Source organism: Salmo salar, chromosome ssa14 (genome assembly GCF_905237065.1).
Source record: "Salmo salar chromosome ssa14, Ssal_v3.1, whole genome shotgun sequence".
In the NCBI taxonomy this organism is placed as follows: domain Eukaryota; kingdom Metazoa; phylum Chordata; class Actinopteri; order Salmoniformes; family Salmonidae; genus Salmo; species Salmo salar.
Window position 1 is genome coordinate 73,817,124 of NC_059455.1, and position 22,897 is coordinate 73,840,020.

Sequence of the window (22,897 nt, forward strand, 5' to 3'; positions counted from 1 at the left end):
ACTATGGTTCTGTCCTCCATCTCACTATATACACTATGGTTCTGTCCTCCATCTCACTATATACTCTATGGTTCTGTCCTCCATCTCACTATATACTCTATGGTTCTGTCCTCCATCTCACTACATACTCTATGGTTCTGTCCTCCATCTCACTATATACTCTATGGTTCTGTCCTCCATCTCACTACATACTCCGTGGTTCTGTCCTCCATCTCACTACATACTCCGTGGTTCTGTCCTCCATCTCACTATATACTCTATGGTTCTGTCCTCCATCTCACTATATACTCTGTGGTTCTGTCCTCCATCTCACTACATACTCTATGGTTCTGTCCTCTATCTCACTACATACTCTATGGTTCTGTGCTCCATCTCACTATATACTCTATGGCTCTGTCCTCCATCTCACTATATACTCTATGGTTCTGTCCTCCATCTCACTACATACTCTATGGTTCTGTCCTCCATCTCACTACATACTCTATGGTTCTGTCCTCCATCTCACTATATACTCTATGGTTCTGTCCTCCATCTCACTATATACTCTATGGTTCTGTCCTCCATCTCACTATATACACTATGGTTCTGTCCTCCATCTCACTACATACTCTATGGTTCTGTCCTCCATCTCACTATATACTCTATGGTTCTGTCCTCCATCTCACTATATACTCTATGGTTCTGTCCTCCATCTCACTACATACTCTATGGTTCTGTCCTCCATCTCACTATATACTCTATGGTTCTGTTCTCCATCTCACTACATACTCCGTGGTTCTGTCCTCCATCTCACTACATACTCTATGGTTCTGTCCTCCATCTCACTATATACTCTATGGTTCTGTCCTCCATCTCACTATATACTCTATGGTTCTGTCCTCCATCTCACTATATACTCTATGGTTCTGTCCTCTATCTCACTACATACTCTATGGTTCTGTCCTCCATCTCACTATATACTCTATGGCTCTGTCCTCCATCTCACTATATACTCTATGGTTCTGTCCTCCATCTCACTACATACTCTATGGTTCTGTCCTCCATCTCACTATATACTCTATGGTTCTGTCCTCCATCTCACTATATACTCTATGGTTCTGTCCTCCATCTCACTATATACTCTATGGTTCTGTCCTCCATCTCACTATATACTCTATGGTTCTGTCCTCCATCTCACTACATACTCTATGGTTCTGTCCTCCATCTCACTATATACTCTATGGTTCTGTCCTCCATCTCACTATATACTCTATGGCTCTGTCCTCCATCTCACTATATACTCTATGGTTCTGTCCTCCATCTCACTATATACTCTATGGTTCTGTCCTCCATCTCACTACATACTCTATGGTTCTGTCCTCCATCTCACTATATACTCTATGGTTCTGTCCTCCATCTCACTATATACTCTATGGTTCTGTCCTCCATCTCACTACATACTCTATGGTTATGTCCTCCATCTCACTATATACTCTATGGTTCTGTCCTCCATCTCACTATATACTCTATGGTTCTGTCCTCCATCTCACTATATACTCTATGGTTCTGTCCTCCATCTCACTATATACTCTATGGTTCTGTCCACCATCTCACTATATACTCTATGGTTCTGTCCTCCATCTCACTATATACTCTATGGTTCTGTCCTCCATCTCACTACATACTCTATGGTTCTGTCCTCCATCTCACTACATACTCTATGGTTCTGTCCTCCATCTCACTACATACTCTATGGTTCTGTCCTCCATCTCACTACATACTCTATGGTTCTGTCCTCCATCTCACTATATACTCTATGGTTCTGTCCTCCATCTCACTATATACTCTATGGTTCTGTCCTCCATCTCACTATATACTCTATGGTTCTGTCCTCCATCTCACTACATACTCTATGGTTCTGTCCTCCATCTCACTATATACTCTATGGTTCTGTCCTCCATCTCACTATATACTCTATGGTTCTGTCCTCCATCTCACTATATACTCTATGGTTCTGTCCTCCATCTCACTATATACTCTATGGTTCTGTCCTCTATCTCACTACATACTCTATGGTTCTGTCCTCCATCTCACTATATACTCTATGGCTCTGTCCTCCATCTCACTATATACTCTATGGTTCTGTCCTCCATCTCACTACATACTCTATGGTTCTGTCCTCCATCTCACTATATACTCTATGGTTCTGTCCTCCATCTCACTATATACTCTATGGTTCTGTCCTCCATCTCACTATATACTCTATGGTTCTGTCCTCCATCTCACTATATACTCTATGGTTCTGTCCTCCATCTCACTACATACTCTATGGTTCTGTCCTCCATCTCACTATATACTCTATGGTTCTGTCCTCCATCTCACTATATACTCTATGGCTCTGTCCTCCATCTCACTATATACTCTATGGTTCTGTCCTCCATCTCACTATATACTCTATGGTTCTGTCCTCCATCTCACTACATACTCTATGGTTCTGTCCTCCATCTCACTATATACTCTATGGTTCTGTCCTCCATCTCACTACATACTCTATGGTTCTGTCCTCCATCTCACTACATACTCTATGGTTATGTCCTCCATCTCACTATATACTCTATGGTTCTGTCCTCCATCTCACTACATACTCTATGGTTCTGTCCTCCATCTCACTATATACTCTATGGTTCTGTCCTCCATCTCACTACATACTCTATGGTTCTGTCCTCCATCTCACTACATACTCTATGGTTATGTCCTCCATCTCACTACATACTCTATGGTTCTGTCCTCCATCTCACTACATACTCTATGGTTCTGTCCTCCATCTCACTATATACTCTATGGTTCTGTCCTCCATCTCACTACATACTCTATGGTTCTGTCCTCCATCTCACTATATACTCTATGGTTCTGTCCTCCATCTCACTACATACTCTATGGTTCTGTCCTCCATCTCACTATATACTCTATGGTTCTGTCCTCCATCTCACTATATACTCTATGGTTCTGTCCTCCATCTCACTATATACTCTATGGTTCTGTCCTCCATCTCAATATATACTCTATGGTTCTGTCCTCCATCTCACTATATACTCTATGGTTCTGTCCTCCATCTCACTACATACTCTATGGTTCTGTCCTCCATCTCACTACATACTCTGTGGTTCTGTCCTCCATCTCACTATATACTCTATGGTTCTGTCCTCCATCTCACTATATACTCTATGGTTCTGTCCTCCATCTCACTATATACTCTATGGTTCTGTCCTCCATCTCACTACATACTCTATGGTTCTGTCCTCCATCTCACTACATACTCTATGGTTATGTCCTCCATCTCACTACATACTCTATGGTTCTGTCCTCCATCTCACTACATACTCTATGGTTCTGTCCTCCATCTCACTATATACTCTATGGTTCTGTCCTCTATCTCACTACATACTCTATGGTTCTGTGCTCCATCTCACTATATACTCTATGGCTCTGTCCTCCATCTCACTATATACTCTATGGTTCTGTCCTCCATCTCACTACATACTCTATGGTTATGTCCTCCATCTCACTATATACTCTATGGTTCTGTCCTCCATCTCACTATATACTCTATGGTTCTGTCCTCCATCTCACTATATACTCTATGGTTCTGTCCTCCATCTCACTATATACACTATGGTTCTGTCCTCCATCTCACTACATACTCTATGGTTCTGTCCTCCATCTCACTATATACTCTATGGTTCTGTCCTCCATCTCACTATATACTCTATGGTTCTGTCCTCCATCTCACTACATACTCTATGGTTCTGTCCTCCATCTCACTATATACTCTATGGTTCTGTCCTCCATCTCACTACATACTCCGTGGTTCTGTCCTCCATCTCACTACATACTCTGTGGTTCTGTCCTCCATCTCACTATATACTCTATGGTTCTGTCCTCCATCTCACTACATACTCCGTGGTTCTGTCCTCCATCTCACTACATACTCCGTGGTTCTGTCCTCCATCTCACTACATACTCCGTGGTTCTGTCCTCCATCTCACTACAAACTCTATGGTTATGTCCTCCATCTCACTATATACTCTATGGTTCTGTCCTCCATCTCACTATATACTCTATGGTTCTGTCCTCCATCTCACTATATACTCTATGGTTCTGTCCTCCATCTCACTATATACACTATGGTTCTGTCCTCCATCTCACTACATACTCTATGGTTCTGTCCTCCATCTCACTATATACTCTATGGTTCTGTCCTCCATCTCACTATATACTCTATGGTTCTGTCCTCCATCTCACTACATACTCTATGGTTCTGTCCTCCATCTCACTATATACTCTATGGTTCTGTCCTCCATCTCACTACATACTCCGTGGTTCTGTCCTCCATCTCACTACATACTCCGTGGTTCTGTCCTCCATCTCACTATATACTCTATGGTTCTGTCCTCCATCTCACTATATACTCTGTGGTTCTGTCCTCCATCTCACTACATACTCCGTGGTTCTGTCCTCCATCTCACTACATACTCCGTGGTTCTGTCCTCCATCTCACTATATACTCTATGGTTCTGTCCTCCATCTCACTACATACACTATGGTTCTGTCCTCCATCTCACTATATACACTATGGTTCTGTCCTCCATCTCACTATATACTCTATGGTTCTGTCCTCCATCTCACTACATACTCTATGGTTCTGTCCTCCATCTTACTATATACTCTATGGTTCTGTCCTCCATCTCACTATATACTCTATGGTTCTGTCCTCCATCTCACTACATACTCTATGGTTCTGTCCTCCATCTCACTATATACTCTATGGTTCTGTCCTCCATCTCACTATATACTCTATGGTTCTGTCCTCCATCTCACTACATACTCTATGGTTCTGTCCTCCATCTCACTATATACTCTATGGTTCTGTCCTCCATCTCACTATATACTCTATGGTTCTGTCCTCCATCTCACTATATACTCTATGGTTCTGTCCTCCATCTCACTACATACTCTATGGTTCTGTCCTCCATCTCACTATATACTCTATGGTTCTGTCCTCCATCTCACTACATACTCTATGGTTCTGTCCTCCATCTCACTACATACTCTATGGTTATGTCCTCCATCTCACTACATACTCTATGGTTCTGTCCTCCATCTCACTACATACTCTATGGTTCTGTCCTCCATCTCACTACATACTCTATGGTTCTGTCCTCCATCTCACTATATACTCTATGGTTCTGTCCTCCATCTCACTATATACTCTATGGTTCTGTCCTCTATCTCACTACATACTCTATGGTTCTGTCCTCCATCTCACTATATACTCTATGGTTCTGTCCTCCATCTCACTATATACTCTATGGACCTGTCCTCCATCTCACTATATACTCTATGGTTCTGTCCTCCATCTCACTATATACTCTATGGTTCTGTCCTCCATCTCACTATATACTCTATGGTTCTGTCCTCCATCTCACTACATACTCTATGGTTCTGTCCTCCATCTCACTATATACTCTATGGTTCTGTCCTCCATCTCACTACATACTCTATGGTTCTGTCCTCCATCTCACTACATACTCTATGGTTCTGTCCTCCATCTCACTATATACTCTATGGTTCTGTCCTCCATCTCACTACATACTCTATGGTTCTGTCCTCCATCTCACTACATACTCTGTGGCTCTGTCCTCCATCTCACTATATACTCTATGGTTCTGTCCTCCATCTCACTACATACTCTATGGTTCTGTCCTCCATCTCACTATATACTCTATGGTTCTGTCCTCCATCTCACTACATACTCTATGGTTCTGTCCTCCATCTCACTATATACTCTATGGTTCTGTCCTCCATCTCACTATATACTCTATGGTTCTGTCCTCCATCTCACTACATACTCTATGGTTCTGTCCTCCATCTCACTATATACTCTATGGTTCTGTCCTCCATCTCACTACATACTCCGTGGTTCTGTCCTCCATCTCACTACATACTCCGTGGTTCTGTCCTCCATCTCACTATATACTCTATGGTTCTGTCCTCCATCTCACTATATACTCTATGGTTCTGTCCTCCATCCCACTACATACTCCGTGGTTCTGTCCTCCATCTCACTACATACTCCGTGGTTCTGTCCTCCATCTCACTATATACTCTATGGTTCTGTCCTCCATCTCACTATATACTCTATGGTTCTGTCCTCCATCTCACTATATACTCTATGGTTCTGTCCTCCATCTCACTACATACTCTATGGTTCTGTCCTCCATCTCACTATATACTCTATGGTTCTGTCCTCCATCTCACTACATACTCTATGGTTCTGTCCTCCATCTCACTACATACTCTATGGTTCTGTCCTCCATCTCACTATATACTCTATGGTTCTGTCCTCCATCTCACTATATACTCTATGGTTCTGTCCTCCATCTCACTACATACTCTATGGTTCTGTCCTCCATCTCACTATATACTCTATGGTTCTGTCCTCCATCTCACTATATACTCTATGGTTCTGTCCTCCATCTCACTACATACTCTATGGTTCTGTCCTCCATCTTCACTATATACTCTATGGTTCTGTCCTCCATCTCACTATATACTCTATGGTTCTGTCCTCCATCTCACTGCATACTCTATGGTTCTGTCCTCCATCTCACTATATACTCTATGGTTCTGTCCTCCATCTCACCATATAATATTTCTGCCACTGTGTCTTATGACCGAAAAGAGCTTCTAGATATCAGGACAGTGATTACTCACCTCGTACTGGAGGAATACTTTTTCTTCAATGAGTTGGAAGGGAAGGATTTACTCCAGACACCCGACAAGGCCCTCATCCCTGTCATTAGCAGGAGGAAAAGATGGAGGTATCGAGGACGAAGGTCCAGGTGCCTTGTAAGGATCCGTCACCGAGAGGGTAATCTGCCTTTACCATTGGTCCTATTAGCCAACGTACAATCAATCGATAATAAAATAGACGAACTACGAGCACATACATCCTACCAACGGGACATTAAAAACGGTAATATCTTATGTTTCACCGAGTCGTGGATGAACAACAACATGATTAACATACAGCTAGCGGGTTTTAAGCTTTTTCGGCAGGATATAACAGTGGCCTCTGGTAAGAAAAGGGGCGGCGGCCTATGAATATTTGTAAACAACAGCTGGTGCACAAAATCTAAGGACATTTTGAGGTTTTGCTCGCCTGAGGTAGAGTATCTCATGATAAGCTGTAGACCACAATATTTACCAAGAGAGTTTACATCTATATCTTTCATAGCTGTCTATATACCACCGTAGACCGATGCTGGCACTAAGACCACACTCAGTGAGCTGTATACGGCCATAAGCAAACAGGAAAACGCTCATCCAGAGGCGGCGCTCCTAGTTGCCGGGGACTTTAATGCAGGGAAACTCAAATCAGTTTTTCCTCATTTCTATCAGCATGTTAAATGTGCAGCCAGAGGGAAAAAATTTGAGACCACCTTTACTCCACACACAGAGACGAGTACAAAGCTCTCCCTCGCACTCCATTTGGCAAATCTGACCATAACTCTATCCTCCTAATTCCTTGAAACTAAAGCAGGAAGCACCAGTGACTCGGTCAATAAGAAAGTGGTCAGATGAAGCAGATGCTAAGCTACAGGACTGTTTTGCTAGCACAGACTGGAATATGTACCGGGATTCTTCCGATGGCATTGAGGAGTACACCACATCAGTCACTGGCTTCATCAATAAGTGCATCAATGACGTCATCCCCACAGTGACCGTACATACATACCCCAACCAGAAGCCATGGATTATAAGCAACATGTGTACTGAACTAAAGGGTAGAGCTGCCGCATTCAAGGAGCGGGACTAACCCGGAAGCTTATAAGAAATCCCGCTATGCCCTCTGACGAACCATCAAACAGGCAAAGCGACAATACAGGACTAAGATTGAATTGTACTACAACGGTGGCAGGGCTTGCAAACTATTACAGACTACAAAGGGAAGCACAGCCATGAGCTGCCCAGTGACACGAACCTACCAGACAAGCTAAATTACTTCTATGCTCGCTTTGAGGCAAGTAACATTGAAACATGCATGAGAGCACCAGCTGTTCCGGACGACTGTGTGATCACTCTCTCCGTAGCTGATGTGAGTAAGATCTTTAAACAGGTCAACATTCACAAGGCAACAGGGCCAGACGGATTACCAGGACATGTACTCCAAGCATGTGCTGACCAATTGCCAAGTGTCTTCACTGACATTTTCAACCTCTCCCTAACTGAGTTTGTAATACCAACATGTTTCAAGCAGACCACCATAGTCCCTGTGCCCAAGAACCTGGGCACCAAGAAGGTGACCTGCCTAAATGACTACCAACCCGTAACACTCACGTCTGTAGCCATGAAGTGCTTTGAAAGGCTGGTCATGGCTCACATCAACACCATTATCCCAGAAATCCTAGGCCCACTCCAGTTTGCATACCGCCCCAACAGATCCACAGATGATGCAATCTCTATTGCACTGAACACTGCTCTTTCCCACCTGGACAAAAGGAACACCTATGTGAAAATGCTATTCACTGAGTACAGCTCAGCGTTCAACACCACAGTGCCCACAAAGCTTATCAATAAGCTAAGGACCCTGGAACTAAACACCTCTCACTGCAACTGGATCCTGGATTTCCTGACAGGCCGCCCCCAGGTGGTAAGAGTAGGGAACAACTGATCCTCAACACGGGGGCCCCTCAGGGGTGCATGCTCAGTCCCCTCCTGTACTCCCTGTTCACTCATGACTGCATGGCCAGGCACAACTCCAACACCATCATCAAGTTTGTCGATGACACAACAGTGGTAGGCCTGATCACCGACAACGATGAGACAGCCAATGGGGAGGAGGTCAGAGACCTGGTCGTGTGGTGCCAAGACAACAACCTCTCCCTCAACGTGATCAAGACAAAGGAGATGATTGTGGGCTACAGGAAAAGGAGGACCGAGCATGTCCCCATTCTCATCGACGGGGCTGTAGTGGAGCAGATTGAGAGCTTCAAGTTCCTTGGTGTCCACATCACCAACAAACTATCATGGTCCAAACACACTAAGACAGTTGTGAAGAGGGCACGACAAAGCCTATTCTCCCTCAGGAGACTGAAAAGATTTGGCATGGGTCCTCAGATCCTCAAAAGGTTCTACAGCTGCACCATCGAGAAGTTTACATACACTTAGGTTGGAGTCATTAAAACTCGTTTTTCAACCACTCCACAAATGTCTTGATAACAAACTATAGTTTTGGCAAGTTGGTTAGGACATCTACTTTGTGCATTACACAAGTCATTTTTACAACAATTGTTTACAGACAGATTATTTCACATATAATTCAATGTATCACAATTCCAGTGTGTCAGAAGTTTACATACAGTAAGTTGACTGTGCTTTTAAACAGCTTGGAAAATTCCAGAAAATTATGTCACGGCTTTAGAAGCTTCTGATAGGATAATTGACATCATCTGAGTCAATTGGAGGTGTACCTGTGGATGTATTTCAAGGTCTAACTTCAAACTCAGTGCCTCTTTGCTTGACATCATGGGAAAATCGAAAGAAACCAGCCAAGATTTCAGCCAAGACCTCCACAGGTCTGGTTCATCCTTGGGAGCAATTTCCAAACACCTGAAGGTACCACATTCATCTGTACAAACAATAGTGCGCAAGTATAAACACCATGGGACCACGCAGCCGTCATAGAAGGAAGGAAGGAGAGCGTTCTGTCTCCTGGAGATTAATGTACTTTGGTGCGAAAAGTGCAAATCAATCCCAGAACAACAGCAAAGGACCTTGTGAAGATGCTGGAGGAAACGGGTACAAAAGTATCTATATCCACAGTAAAACGAGTCCTTTATCGACATAACCTGAAAGGCCGCTCAGCAAGGAAGAAGCCACTGCTCCAAAACCGCCATAAAGAATCCAGACTACGGTTTGCAACTGCACATGAGGACAAAGATCGTATTTTTTGGAGGAATGTCCTCTGGTCTGATGAAACAAAAATGGAACTGTTTGGCCATAATGATCATCGTTATGTTTGGAGGAAAAAGGGGGAGGCTTGCAAGCCGAAGAACACCATCCCAACCGTGAAGCATTTGGGTGGCAGCATCACGTTGTGGGGGTGCTTTGCTGCAGGAGGGACTGGTGCACTTCACAAAATAGTTAGCATCATGAGGTAGGAAAATTATGTGTATATATTGAAGCAACATCTCAAGACATCAGTCAGGAAGTTAAAGCTTGGTCGCAAATGGGTCTTCCCAATGGACAATGACCCCAAGTATACTTCCATAGTTGTGGCAAAACGGCTTAAGGACAACAAAGTCAAGGTATTGGAGTGGCCATCACAAAGCCCTGACCTCAATCCTATAGAAAATTTGTGGGCAGACTGAAAAAGTGTGTGCGAGCAAGGAGGCCTACAAACCTGACTCAGTTACACCAGCTCTGTCAGGAGAAATGGCAAAAATTTGCCCAACTTATTGTGGGAAGCTTGTGGAAGGCTACTCGAAACGTTTGACCCACATTAAACAATTTAAAGGCAATGCTACCAAATACTAATTGAGTGTATGTAAACTTCTGACCCACTGGGAATGTGATGAACGAAATAAAAGCTGAAATAAATCATTCTCTCTACTATTATTCTGACATTTCACATTCTTAAAATAAAGTGGTGATTCTAACTGACCAAAGTGTTGTGAAAAACTGAGTTTAAATGTATTTGGCTAAGGTGAATATAAACTTCCGACTTCAACTGTACATGTACATATTACCTCAATTACCTAAACTGACCGGTGCCCCCGCACATTGACGCTGTACCAGTACCCCCTATATATAGCTTCGCTTGTTATTTTAGTCCTACTGTTGAATTATTTGTTACTTTTATTTTCTATTTTTTACTTATCTGTTTTTTTACTTAACACTTATTTGTATTTTTTTTCTTAACTTCTTATAGCATTGTTGGTTAAGGGCTTGTAAGTAAGCATTTCACCGTAAGTGTCACGCCCTGGCCATAGAGAGGTTTTTGTTCTCTATTTTGGTTAGGCCAGGGTGTGACTAGGGTGGGCAGTCTATGTTCCGTTTTCGGGTGCCTGCTCCTAAAGCCAGGCCTCCTGCATGTCTCCCCAGCCTGGTGAGTCCTGTGCCTGCGCCCAGAGCCAGGCCTCCTGCAAGTCTCCCCAGCCTGGTGAGTCCTGTACCTGCGCCCAGAACCAGGCCTCCCGCAAGTCTCCTCAGCCTGGTGAGTCCTGTGCCTGCGCCCAGAGCCAGGCCTCCTGCAAGTCTCCCCAGCCTGGTGAGTCCTGTGCCTGCTCCCAGAGCCAGGCCTCCTGCATGTCTCCCCAGCCTGGTGAGTCCTGTGGCTGACGCCTGTCCGGAGCCGCCAGAGTCGCCCGCCTGTCCAGAGCCGCCAGAGTCGCCGCCTGTCCCAGAGCCGCCAGAGTCGCCCGCCTGTCCGGCGCCGCCAGAGTCGCCCGCCTGTCCGGAGCCGCCAGAGTCGCCCGCCAGTCCGGAGCCGCCAGAGTCGCCCGCCAGTCCGGAGCCGCCAGAGTCGCCCGCCAGTCCGGAGCCGCCAGCGTCGCCCGCCAGTCCGGAGCCGCCAGAGTCGCCCGCCAGTCCGGAGCCGCCAGAGTCGTCCGCCTGTCCGGGGCCCGCTGCGAGGGTCCCCAGTCCGGGGTTGACGACGAGGGTCCCTACTCCAGAGGCGCCACCTAAGTGGCCCAAGCCGAAGGTGGAGCGGGGTCCACGTCCCGCACCAGAGCCGCCGCCGTAAGGAAGGCCCACCCGGACCCTCCCCTTTAGAGTCAGGTTTTGCGGCCGGAGTCCGCACCTTTGGGGGAGGTACTGTCACGCCCTGGCCATAGAGTGGTTTTTGTTCTCTATTTTGGTTAGGCCAGGGTGTGACTAGGGTGGACATTCTATGTTCCGTTTTCTATGTTTTGTGTATTTCTTTGTTTTGGCCGGGTATGGCTCTCACTCAGGGACAGCTGTCTATCGTTGTCTCTGATTGGGAGCCATACTTAGGTAGCCTTTTCCCACAGGGTTTTTGTGGGTACTTGTTTTCTGTCTTGTGTTTTTCACCTGACAGAGCTGTTGCGCTTTGTTCCACTTTGTTTTTGATTCAGTGTTCAGAACTAATAAACATGATAAACACGTACCACGCTGCACCTTGGTCCTCTCCTTGCAACAACCGTTACAGTAAGGTCTATGTTGTATTCGATGCACGTGACAAATCAAATTTGATTTGATACTATATACTCTATGCATTCCTCTTAACAACTTAAAATATATATGAACAATTATTTTTATTCACTTTTTCATATCTTTCCACCATCATACTAGAATAGGCTTTTCCTCTTTCTGCCCTTCCTCTTTTAATGTTACTCTCCTCCTCCTCCTCGGCGTCCTAGCTCCCTCCTTTACATTTTGCCATTCTCTCATTCCATCCCATTGTCATTGTAACTCATATTTTAGTGTGTCGTCTTATGGTGGCCACCTTCCACTCAGCAACACCATTAAAGAGAGAGATGAATGCGTCCATTAAATCCACAGATCGACCACCACGGCCGTCATCAGAGACTAACGGTATCAAGGATTTAATGAAGTCAGACTTAAGATGGGCTTATAAATCAGTCAGAAACAGTCTATCACATTGGAGGAGAGGTGGAGAGAAGGAGAAGAAGACAGATAAGAGAAACAGAGAAGAGAGATGAGTGGAGGGAGATAGAGGAGATATGTAGATTAGAATGCATCTTTATGGGCTTGTTTCACAGACATACAGGTTTATATAACCATATTTCCACTTTGTATTAATGAGCAATTTAGTGAGGGAACTGGGAAACTGACATTCTAACTTATTTTCAGAGCCTTCCGGCTACAGAAGTAGAGTGAGAAGGGGCAGTCCAGAAAGAGAGAGAGGGAACGAGAGAGGGAAAGAGGGAGAAAGACAGATAGAGGAGAGAGAGAGAGAGAGAGAGGGGGGGGAAAGAGAGGGGGAAAGAGAGAGGGAAAGATTCAGTGAGAGAGAGTGGGAGCAAAACAGAGAGAGGGGGAGGGAGAGAGAGAGAGAGAGAGAGAGAGGGGGGAGAGAGAGAGACAGAGGGAGAAAGACTGAGAGAGTCTGGGTTCATTCAAGGCTATCAGACGTCTTTCCCCGGCCGTCAGCCATCACATGTGCAGAATGATAAACGCTCTGAGAGCTATGAATCCTGACCTATTTTACTCAAACACAAAAATCCACTTTGAGCTGCTGTCTTACGCTCACAACCTATGGCAAGCATTGTGCCCCATGCCTTTCCAGCCTCACAAAGAACACACTCATTCAAAACTCTACATACAGTGTCTTAATATATTCATATTGATATTAATTCATTGTTATTAATGTTAATCTGTTCAGCCAAACCGAAAACTATTAAATGATAAATGAGAGATTACTTAATTTGCATTAATTTGTGGTGGATTTAACAACCATCCAAAATGTAAATTATGAATATTCATATGTTAAATACTGTACTTAATATTATACATAGTCTATTTAATTGTGTAACAGCCATCTGTATGTTGGTTTGTTTTAATAGGGTTGGTGAGTCGTGACTAGGTATTATTAGATATTTGGCAGTCTTCATCACAACAAGTATGTATGCCAACATGCTAACATGGGTCTTTCATTCCGATCTGCAGTGATCAGCAAAGTGAGTCTGATGTACCAACTGCATACAGCAGCTCAGGCTAAGCTAGGTGGAGAGCTAAGTCCTGTCCTCACCTGTCATCATGTTAGCATGGTACTACATTTTAAAGTGTGCACTGCATGTACTTGGCTGTCGTGCTGCCTGTTCTTGGCTATACATGTATATATTTTTATTTTGTCAAATACATTCAACAAATGTAATCATGGTGACATCGGCTGGGTTCAAACTAATTTCTCTCTATTTAACACAAGCACATAATTTATTTAAACAATTAAAATCATAGAGTTTTTTTTTATCCCGTCACTGCTAATCAAAGTGGAATTAAAACCCTGGAATGAGTCAATGAGAGGCTGAACAGTAGACTCTGACAACAACAGAGAGTATCCTGACTGATGCAGAACATCACTTGAACATGAGGATACTTCATTGAGAATAATTAGCATGATGAGTGATAATGGCATAAAAGAGTTGAGTGTTCTGGTAATGAGGTCCGTTTTTCTTCTCGACAATCCCACCATTATTTTGCTCTCACAACATTGTATTTGTCATCTGGGTAGCACTTAGCTATGAAATATGTCAACAAACAGTCAACAGAGCATTGAATAAAATGCGTTGTGATTCCTCTATTCTGACCACAGTATCTGCTTGCAGAGACCCTGTTCACACTAGGGGCAAACCAGATGTACAACCCATCAGATGTTCTAAATCATATGACTTGGTAGGAAGCAGGTAAAGAGCCGTTAGAGAGCAGGAAGAAATGGCTCCTAATGTGAATAGGGTCAGAGAGGTCGAACCGCTCCTTGGTCAGTTAAGTGGTCAGTACGGTACGGTGGCCCCAGGACAGAGGTTTAATAGCCAGAAGGTACTGTTGTAGCTAGAGAGAATGCCTCTGTGCAGTCCAGCTGCAACATCCAGGAGAGCTGAGCCCTCCAACCTCCCTCTAGCTAACAGCATGAATCATACAAATACAAGTGCACACACACAGACACACACAGTGTTGCTGTCCTCTACTGCTTCCCTCCCATCAGTCTTAGTTAGCCAGGCACTCCGAAGGGAGAAAGCCCTCATGAAGATCTGATTAACAATGTAAGTACCTATAAGCACATGCCTCAGCCTTGCAGTCGATATGCTCTAATACCCACAGGCTTTCTAGTGGTACTTCATCTTCCACACCGGGAATTGGTTGTTCACCTGCTAACGCTAAGATTAGTCTCTTCTCAAATACCTGAATCTGCTCTGCTGAGATTAGGGGAGGGTTTAGAGAGATAGATAGATTGAGATGTATGGAGGAAGTTGTTGATTTACACTTACATGCATTCACAGAAACACATAAGCAAGTCCTGAAACACCCTTGAAACACACTGCAGTGCAAAACAATTAACGAAACACAGACTCTTTTCTAAACAGTAACAGAATGAAGGAGTTCTCTAGTTGTCCATGATGCAGGTTTGACTGGCCTACCATTCTCACCAACCCAAATCAGCCATACAGTTGTCCATGATGCAGGTTTGACTGGCCTACCATTCTCACCAACCCAAATCAGCCATACAGTTGTCCATGATGCAGGTTTGACTGGCCTACCATTCTCACCAACCCAAATCAGCCATACAGTTGTCCATGATGCAGGTTTGACTGGCCTACCATTCTCACCAACCCAAATCAGCCATACAGTTGTCCATGATGCAGGTTTGACTGGCCTACCATTCTCACCAACCCAAATCAGCCATACAGTTGTCCATGATGCAGGTTTGACTGGCCTACCATTCTCACCAACCCAAATCAGCCATACAGTTGTCCATGATGCAGGTTTGACTGGCCTACCATTCTCACCAACCCAAATCAGCCATACAGTTGTCCATGATGCAGGTTTGACTGGCCTACCATTCTCACCAACCCAAATCAGCCATACAGTTGTCCATGATGCAGGTTTGACTGGCCTACCATTCTCACCAACCCAAATCAGCCATACAGTTGTCCATGATGCAGGTTTGACTGGCCTACCATTCTCACCAACCCAAATCAGCCATACAGTTGTCCATGATGCAGGTTTGACTGGCCTACCATTCTCACCAACCCAAATCAGCCATACAGTTGTCCATGATGCAGGTTTGACTGGCCTACCATTCTCACCAACCCAAATCAGCCATACAGTTGTCCATGATGCAGGTTTGACTGGCCTACCATTCTCACCAACCCAAATCAGCCATACAAGACACTGGAACAACGGAATGTTGGTAAATTAACTTTTATTGTTTAAAGAAATTGTCAATGAAATTGGTGTTTTTTCATAATTTAATCATCATGGAATGAGGGTTGTTCAGTGACAAACATGTATTTGTTTAAAATCTATTACTTGATGGTTTTGTCTCTCTGTTTCATTTCAGAGAGACAAATAATCCAGTTTGTTTTGCAAAAATGCTATATATCCGCCACACTCAGAGAAATAAGTAGGACCGCTAGGTTTTACACATTCAAATGTAACAAATTACTACATTTTTACTAAAGAACCGTACAAATTATACATTTGTGACCTCAATATATAAAAATAAATTAATATAAAAAATACAGTAATATGAGATCTGTATGTAAAACATGAACATTTGACATTTTAGGCATTTAACAGATGTTCTTATCTAGGGCCACATACAATTAGTGCATTCATTTTCAGATAGCTAGGTGAGACAAACACATGTCACAGTCAAATATACAGGATATGAAAATTCCATTCCAGCTAAACAATGGATATACACTGAGTGTATAAAACATTAGAACACCTGCTCTTCCCATGACATCGACTGACCAGGTGAATTACAGATGAAGCTATGATCCCTTATTGATGTCACCTGTTAAATCTACTTCAATCAGTGTAGATGAAGGGGAGGAGACGGGTTAATGAATGATTTTTAAGCCTTGAGACAATTGAGACATGGATTGTGTATATGTGCCATTCAACAGGTGAATGGTCTAGAGAAAAGATTGAAGTGCCTAGTAGGTGTCAGGCACACCGGTTTGAGTGTGTCAAGAACTGCAACGCTGCTGGGTTTTTCACGCTCAACAGTTTCCCATGTGTATCAAGAATGGTCCACCACCCAAAGGACATCCAGCCAAATTGACGACTTGACACAACTGTGGGAAGCAAGAGTCAACATGGGCCAGCATCCCTGTGGAACGCTTTCGACACCTTGTAGAATCCATGCCCCCACGAATTGAGGTTGTTCTGAGGACAAAAGGGGTGTAACTCAATATTAGGTAGATGTTCGTAATGTTTTGTACACTTAGTGTATAGCGTTTTGCAAAAAAATCTATGAATAAAAAAATGTATAACATTAATATTTTACACACACATGAAGGTACCCATAAGCAATCATTTCTGAGGAAAAAACAACTGTGCCCTGAGAGAACATCACGTAGAGGCAGGCTGTGTGTGTGTGTGTGTGTGTGTGTGTGTGTGCGCTACATGGACCCAGCACATTTTACGACACACAGACACCCTGCGTGTTTGTGTGCGCGCGTGGAGTTTCCGTTCCATGGTTCCGTGGCTTGCTGAACATCCTCTTTGTGGCACCCAGCATCTTATTCAATCTGGGTCGAGTGAGATCGCTGAGATCATCGAGAGCACAAACAAGTTCTATACAGAGGACTCATTGTTGAGCAGTGATTCTTAGTCTGAAGTCAAACTACTAAAACCAGGTAGAAAGTGATTAAATAAATTGTATCTCTGAACTATTTTTTTTCAATGTGGGTATCAGAATATTGGTTGGTTTTGTGGTCTCAAACCAGTAAGCTTATCATCATTCTTCATCCCGAATATGGGCAAAATATAATTATTTACAATGAAAAATGTGGGAATGTTGTTCCCTTGTCATATAACTTGTCATATTTACTATCAATATAGCATTAAAAATAGTTTTACAGATTGCATTTTGGCAAAACAATGTCCGATGCAAATATTGGGTTGTGGCTGGTCCCGAGGCAAAACCAGTTGAGAACCAATGCTGTAGAGAACTGTTGACCTGAACTAACCCCCAGACTGATACCTTCTGGCTCAGTTGGTAAGGGCATGGTGCTAACAATGTCAAGGTTGTGGGTTCAATTCCAGCAGGGATCACAGCCAAGTTCAAATTTCTCCACAGCCAAGTTCAAATTTCAGGTTTATTTGCCATATGTTATCAAAATATTGAGTTCTCAATCAATCAATAGTCTCTGGAAATGAATCATTCCATCTCTAAAGGCTCAGAGTTCAGATTAAACTTCCTCTATCCAACTGTCCTGAAACTTTTAGTTCAACTCTTAATCAACTGAGGGGACGAAGGGATCATCTGGATCAAATCCTGTACTGTCCATGACTAGTGGCAATCCACACACTCACGCACAAGGACACACACAAACACACGCCCACACACACACATGCAAGCACGTACAAACACACACACGTACACACACCATCACTCTTTCCAACACTTCTCTTCCCTCCTCTTTTTTCCCTCCATCCATTTTCCTCCATTCAAAAGACTGATGAAATGGTGCTTTACTGTAGGATAGACCTCTAGAGTCCCACTCTTAGACAACAACCCCCCACCTCTCCATCTATCTCTCCATTCATCCCTCCATCCCCCGCTGTGGACTCTGTGCCAAACCCGCCAACTCGAGAGCTCTCTCTCCCTTTGCTGTGCCTTTGTGATAATCACAATAACGGAGTAGCGATGCAGAGGGCTTTCTGTTGAGCCCACGCCAACCAGCCTGGCGGGCACAGCACAGGGAACCTCTTGAATGCCTCATTCACACTGCCTAACCCATTAGATCAACACTGTAATGTGCTGGCTGTGATATTTTCTTTTTCACATTGTCCTTTTTACATCATGGTTCCAGCCACTATGGTGAATGTGTAACCAGGCCAGTACAGCTTGGTTTGACTTGGCTCGTTTAGCCCCTATAGTGTGAATCAGGCTAAAGCCTGTACTGTAGGTTTCACCATCTCCCTAGCTAGCTAACCACAAATACTCTGCCTCTCCTCGACTGTTCTGCTCAGGGCTAGAGCATCACAGTCAGGCGTTAAGTCTTCTAACGATCAATGTGTTCAGCAGCTGGGACTGGGACTGGGGCCACCACCACTTTCTCTTCCACTCTGAAGATTCCTCTCTCTGTTTCTCTCTTCATCTCTCTCTCCATCTTTTCTCTCTGTCTCTCCCTCTTTGGCTCTCTGCATCTCTCCATCTCTGTGTGTGTCTCGCTCTCCCTCTCTGTTTCCTGCTTAGAATGGCAGCAGAGCTGAGCCATTTGCCCCTGTGTCTGCTCTGTGTACCTTTCAACATGTCAAAAGTAACTAAGTCATCACTTCAGAAGAGAACATTAGATTTCTGCCTGGCTGGCAGTGTCTGTGTTGCCTGCCTCATCAGACAATTGTCGGCTTGCACACACACATACACACACGCGCACAGGCCCACTTTCTGTATGAAACCAGTGTCAAGTACATAACAATACAGTATACAGTAGACCAGCAGGTCCCCCCTCACAGGAATGTGACTGATAAACCGACACACACAGCCACCCAGAAGGTTCAACCTCCTACACTCCTAGAAAAAACAGTGCTATCTAGAACCTAAAATGGTTCTTCAGCTGTCCCCATATGAGAACCCTTTGAAGAACCCTTGTTGGTTCCAGATAGAACTGCTTTGGGTTCCATGTACAACCCTTTCCACAGAAGGTTCAACATGAAACCTAAAAAGGTTCTGCCTGGAACCAAAAAGGGTTCCTCTATGGGAACAGCCAAAGAATCCTTTTAGAACACTTTTTTCTAAGAGTGCACACACTCATAGGCCAGTATGGGTATAAGGTATATAACACCTCACCTGAAACTATTCCATTTTAAATCTTTTTTCAAAAGAAACATTGAACATCTCCAAGACAAATGCTAGTGTAAAAGGTGAGCTAGTTCTACTCTTTTGGCCATTTTCTAGTGTTTTGTGGTGGAAAACTACAAGGGTCGAGTATAACATGTCTTGACAGGCTAGAAAAAGCTTTTATTTTTTATTTGACAAGCTGGCATTCAATTGCCACTCCCTGTTGCACACAACAAGATTCCATTCCCCCTGTCACAAGAGTCTTTATGGCTGATTTAAGATGGAATCGTCAACCCTGTTACTTTATTTGGCACTTAATAGGCACTTACTATAGTCATTATTTTATTTAACCTCTTGAGATGGGAAACGCGAACATGTGTTCTTCATGACAGAATGTTAAAATGAGGTGAAATCAAACATTTTGTTGACCAAGCTACACTTCTCAAAAGGCACCGAATTGGTGGAACGACCCAGTTCACAACAGCTATTAAAGACTGCTTTTAATAAGCGTCAGCTGATGCTGTATTTGATTTGATCATCCCCCCGCTTATTGATCCATCTACTCATCTCATCAACAACTTACTGGTGTGTGTGTGTGTGTGTGTGTGTGTGTGTGTGTGTGTGTGTGTGTGTGTGTGTGTGTGTGTGTGTGTGTGTGTGTGTGTGTGTGTGTGTGTGTGTGTGTGTCCATTCACATGTAAGGGGAAAGGGGATGTACATGTGTGTGTTGTTCTGTGCTTAAAATGTTATTAAACCCATTGCCCACTGTTACAGCACAGTATGTGCGTGGATGTGTGCCTGTTTTTAAAACTGTTATTAAGATTGATTGTGATTGAATCGAGTTGTTTTCAACCTCTCAGCCTATCAGATCGCTGCCAAACCAGCCAATCAAAGCCCGCGTTACACACAAATCCCTGTGGCAGAATCTGAGCTGGCATACAGTTAGGCATCCCTGGGAAGCACACACACACACACACACACACACACACACACACACACACACACACACACACACACACACACACACACACACACACACACACACACACACACACACACACACACACACACACACACACACAGGGCCTAGAGAACTAAGCCCCTTAAATCCAATTTAAAACCTAACCAGAAAGATTGGAGTACTCCTGTCCCCTACACTTACTTAGACCTAAATTAAATGTTGATTCATTGAGATTAATTATTTCTCTTAATACTGCTTTCTTTCTCAGAATGTTGTAATTGTTGTATACTGTTTGAGAGAGTCGAGATGCCAGGTAGGGGACATTTAATAGAATGTGTGTGTGTTTTTGTGTGTGTGTGTGTGTGTGTGTGTGTGTGTGTGTGTGTGTGTGTGTGTGTGTGTGTGTGTGTGTGTGTTTACCACAAAACCGTAACAAAGTGACAGGAAGATGAAGGGTGTATTAAACAATGCATCCTCTGTGTATGACTCAAAACAAGGGTGAGGGCAATCTGTGTAGAATTGATCCTCTTGTTAAACCTTTGGAAAAAAATGATCAAATATTCAAATCTGTCTTTCAACCATTAGATGGTAGTTGGGCTTGGAGAGATAGGACTAGGTGTATATGAGTTGAACAAATCGGCCCTATAGAACAAAGAATCCTCTCCCCAACAACTATCTCAATATAATCCTTACACAAAATGTGCGGTAAACTAAAGTAGATTACACAAACACTCCTCTATTAGATTAAACCCATATGAATTTGAATTTAAAGGATCATCTCTATTTTCGTGGAGTGACTTCATGTCATCATCTCCCTTTATTGTGCCTTTTTTCTAACTCTTAAAAAAAGCATCACATTGCGTAGCCCGTGCGTAATCTTACAACGCGCGTAATGAAACAAGGTTGAGTTCGAACTGAACATGTTGTCGCTCAGTCACTTCTACAATCAGATATTCTCCTTGTAATGAAATCATAACACGGATGCATCACAGCACAGCTCGCAGACACAATGTTCCTCCATAGCACAAACAAGACGTTTATATTGGTACTGATTAGCTCTGCTCTATATAGCCTATAGGCTGTAAACCCAAACAGGATGAACCCAGTAACCCTCTCCGCCTCCCTTTCAGTCTCAACTCACCGCCCCTTTCTACACACCACGTTTACATGCACACCAATATCCCGTTATTATTCGGGATACTCAAGTATTCTGTTTTGAATTGACGCATATAAACATCAGATCCCGTTAACAATAACCTGAAAAAGCTTGCATCCCGGCTACGAGAAACCCGGATAAAATGCCTGGGGATATGCTGATGTTAGATGGGATAATGTGGCATGTAAACATTTTATCCCGTTTACTGTTGTTTTTCGTGGTCTGCGCAGGCTCAGTTTCGCATTCCATCGAAAGGGGAAAGGGGAATACCTAGTCAGTTGTTCAACTGAAATGTGTCTTCCACATTTAACCAAACCCCTCTGAATCAGAGAGGTGCGGGGGGCTGCCTTAATCCACATCCACGTCCTCGGCGCCTGGGTGGGTTAACTGCCTTGCTCAGGGGCAGAATGACAGATTTTTACAATGGCTGTTATGTGATGTTTTCATCTGATTGTCAAACAAATCACTTCAAGAAGTAGGCTACTTGCACAGTTCGATTCACCCAAATTCCACAATAATTTATTTTGCTGATACTCTGTACTGGACCGTATAGCCTACTGGCTACATTCACCCCTAATATATACAACGTTCTGCTTATAATTTCCGACATTTGGTAAACCCTATTCTAATTTCCGACATTTGGTAAACCCTATTCTAATTTCCGACATTTGGTAAACCCTATTCTAATTTCCGACGTTTGGTAAACCCTATTCTAATTTCCGACATTTGGTAGGCCATTTGTTTGTCAACTGTAGTTAGATAGATAGGCCTACCTGCAGCTTCTCTTCTGTCAACTTGTTGACCCAGAACACTAAATAAAGTATTTCACCAGAATGTCTGACATCGACAGAAAGGATGCATAAGTAATCCCGTTAACACCGGTAAAATTGTTTCGTTTAGGGACCGGAGAGAAACGCAATAACTCCAAAACTGTGTAAAGATTGGTATTGTGCAAAATGTCTAAATGTCATCAGTTTGACAGGTTTTATGGAAATTAAAAGTTGAGAAAAAGATAAGTGTCAAAGATAACACAATACAGTCGCATTTGCATTTTCTCAAGATATGCTGAAAGAAATAACTCATATTTCTCCACTCCTGTTCCCAAGACAAAAATGTACATTTGTTATATAATTTTACAGCAAAAAAATGCATAATTCTGTAGGAGTTGATACTATACATGTGAGAGGTTAAAGGCCTACAGTTAGTGTCTATATTTCAGTTACTATTCCATTTAACC

General features: G+C 43.4%; 1 protein-coding gene across 1 annotated transcript in view; it reads right to left on the minus strand.

Annotated features, from left to right (window-relative positions):
* LOC106570271 (forkhead box protein O6) overlaps nt 1–22,897 on the minus strand; it is a 64,512-nt gene that overhangs the window by 39,940 nt on the left and 1,675 nt on the right. The gene's annotated exons all lie outside the window — the stretch shown is intronic.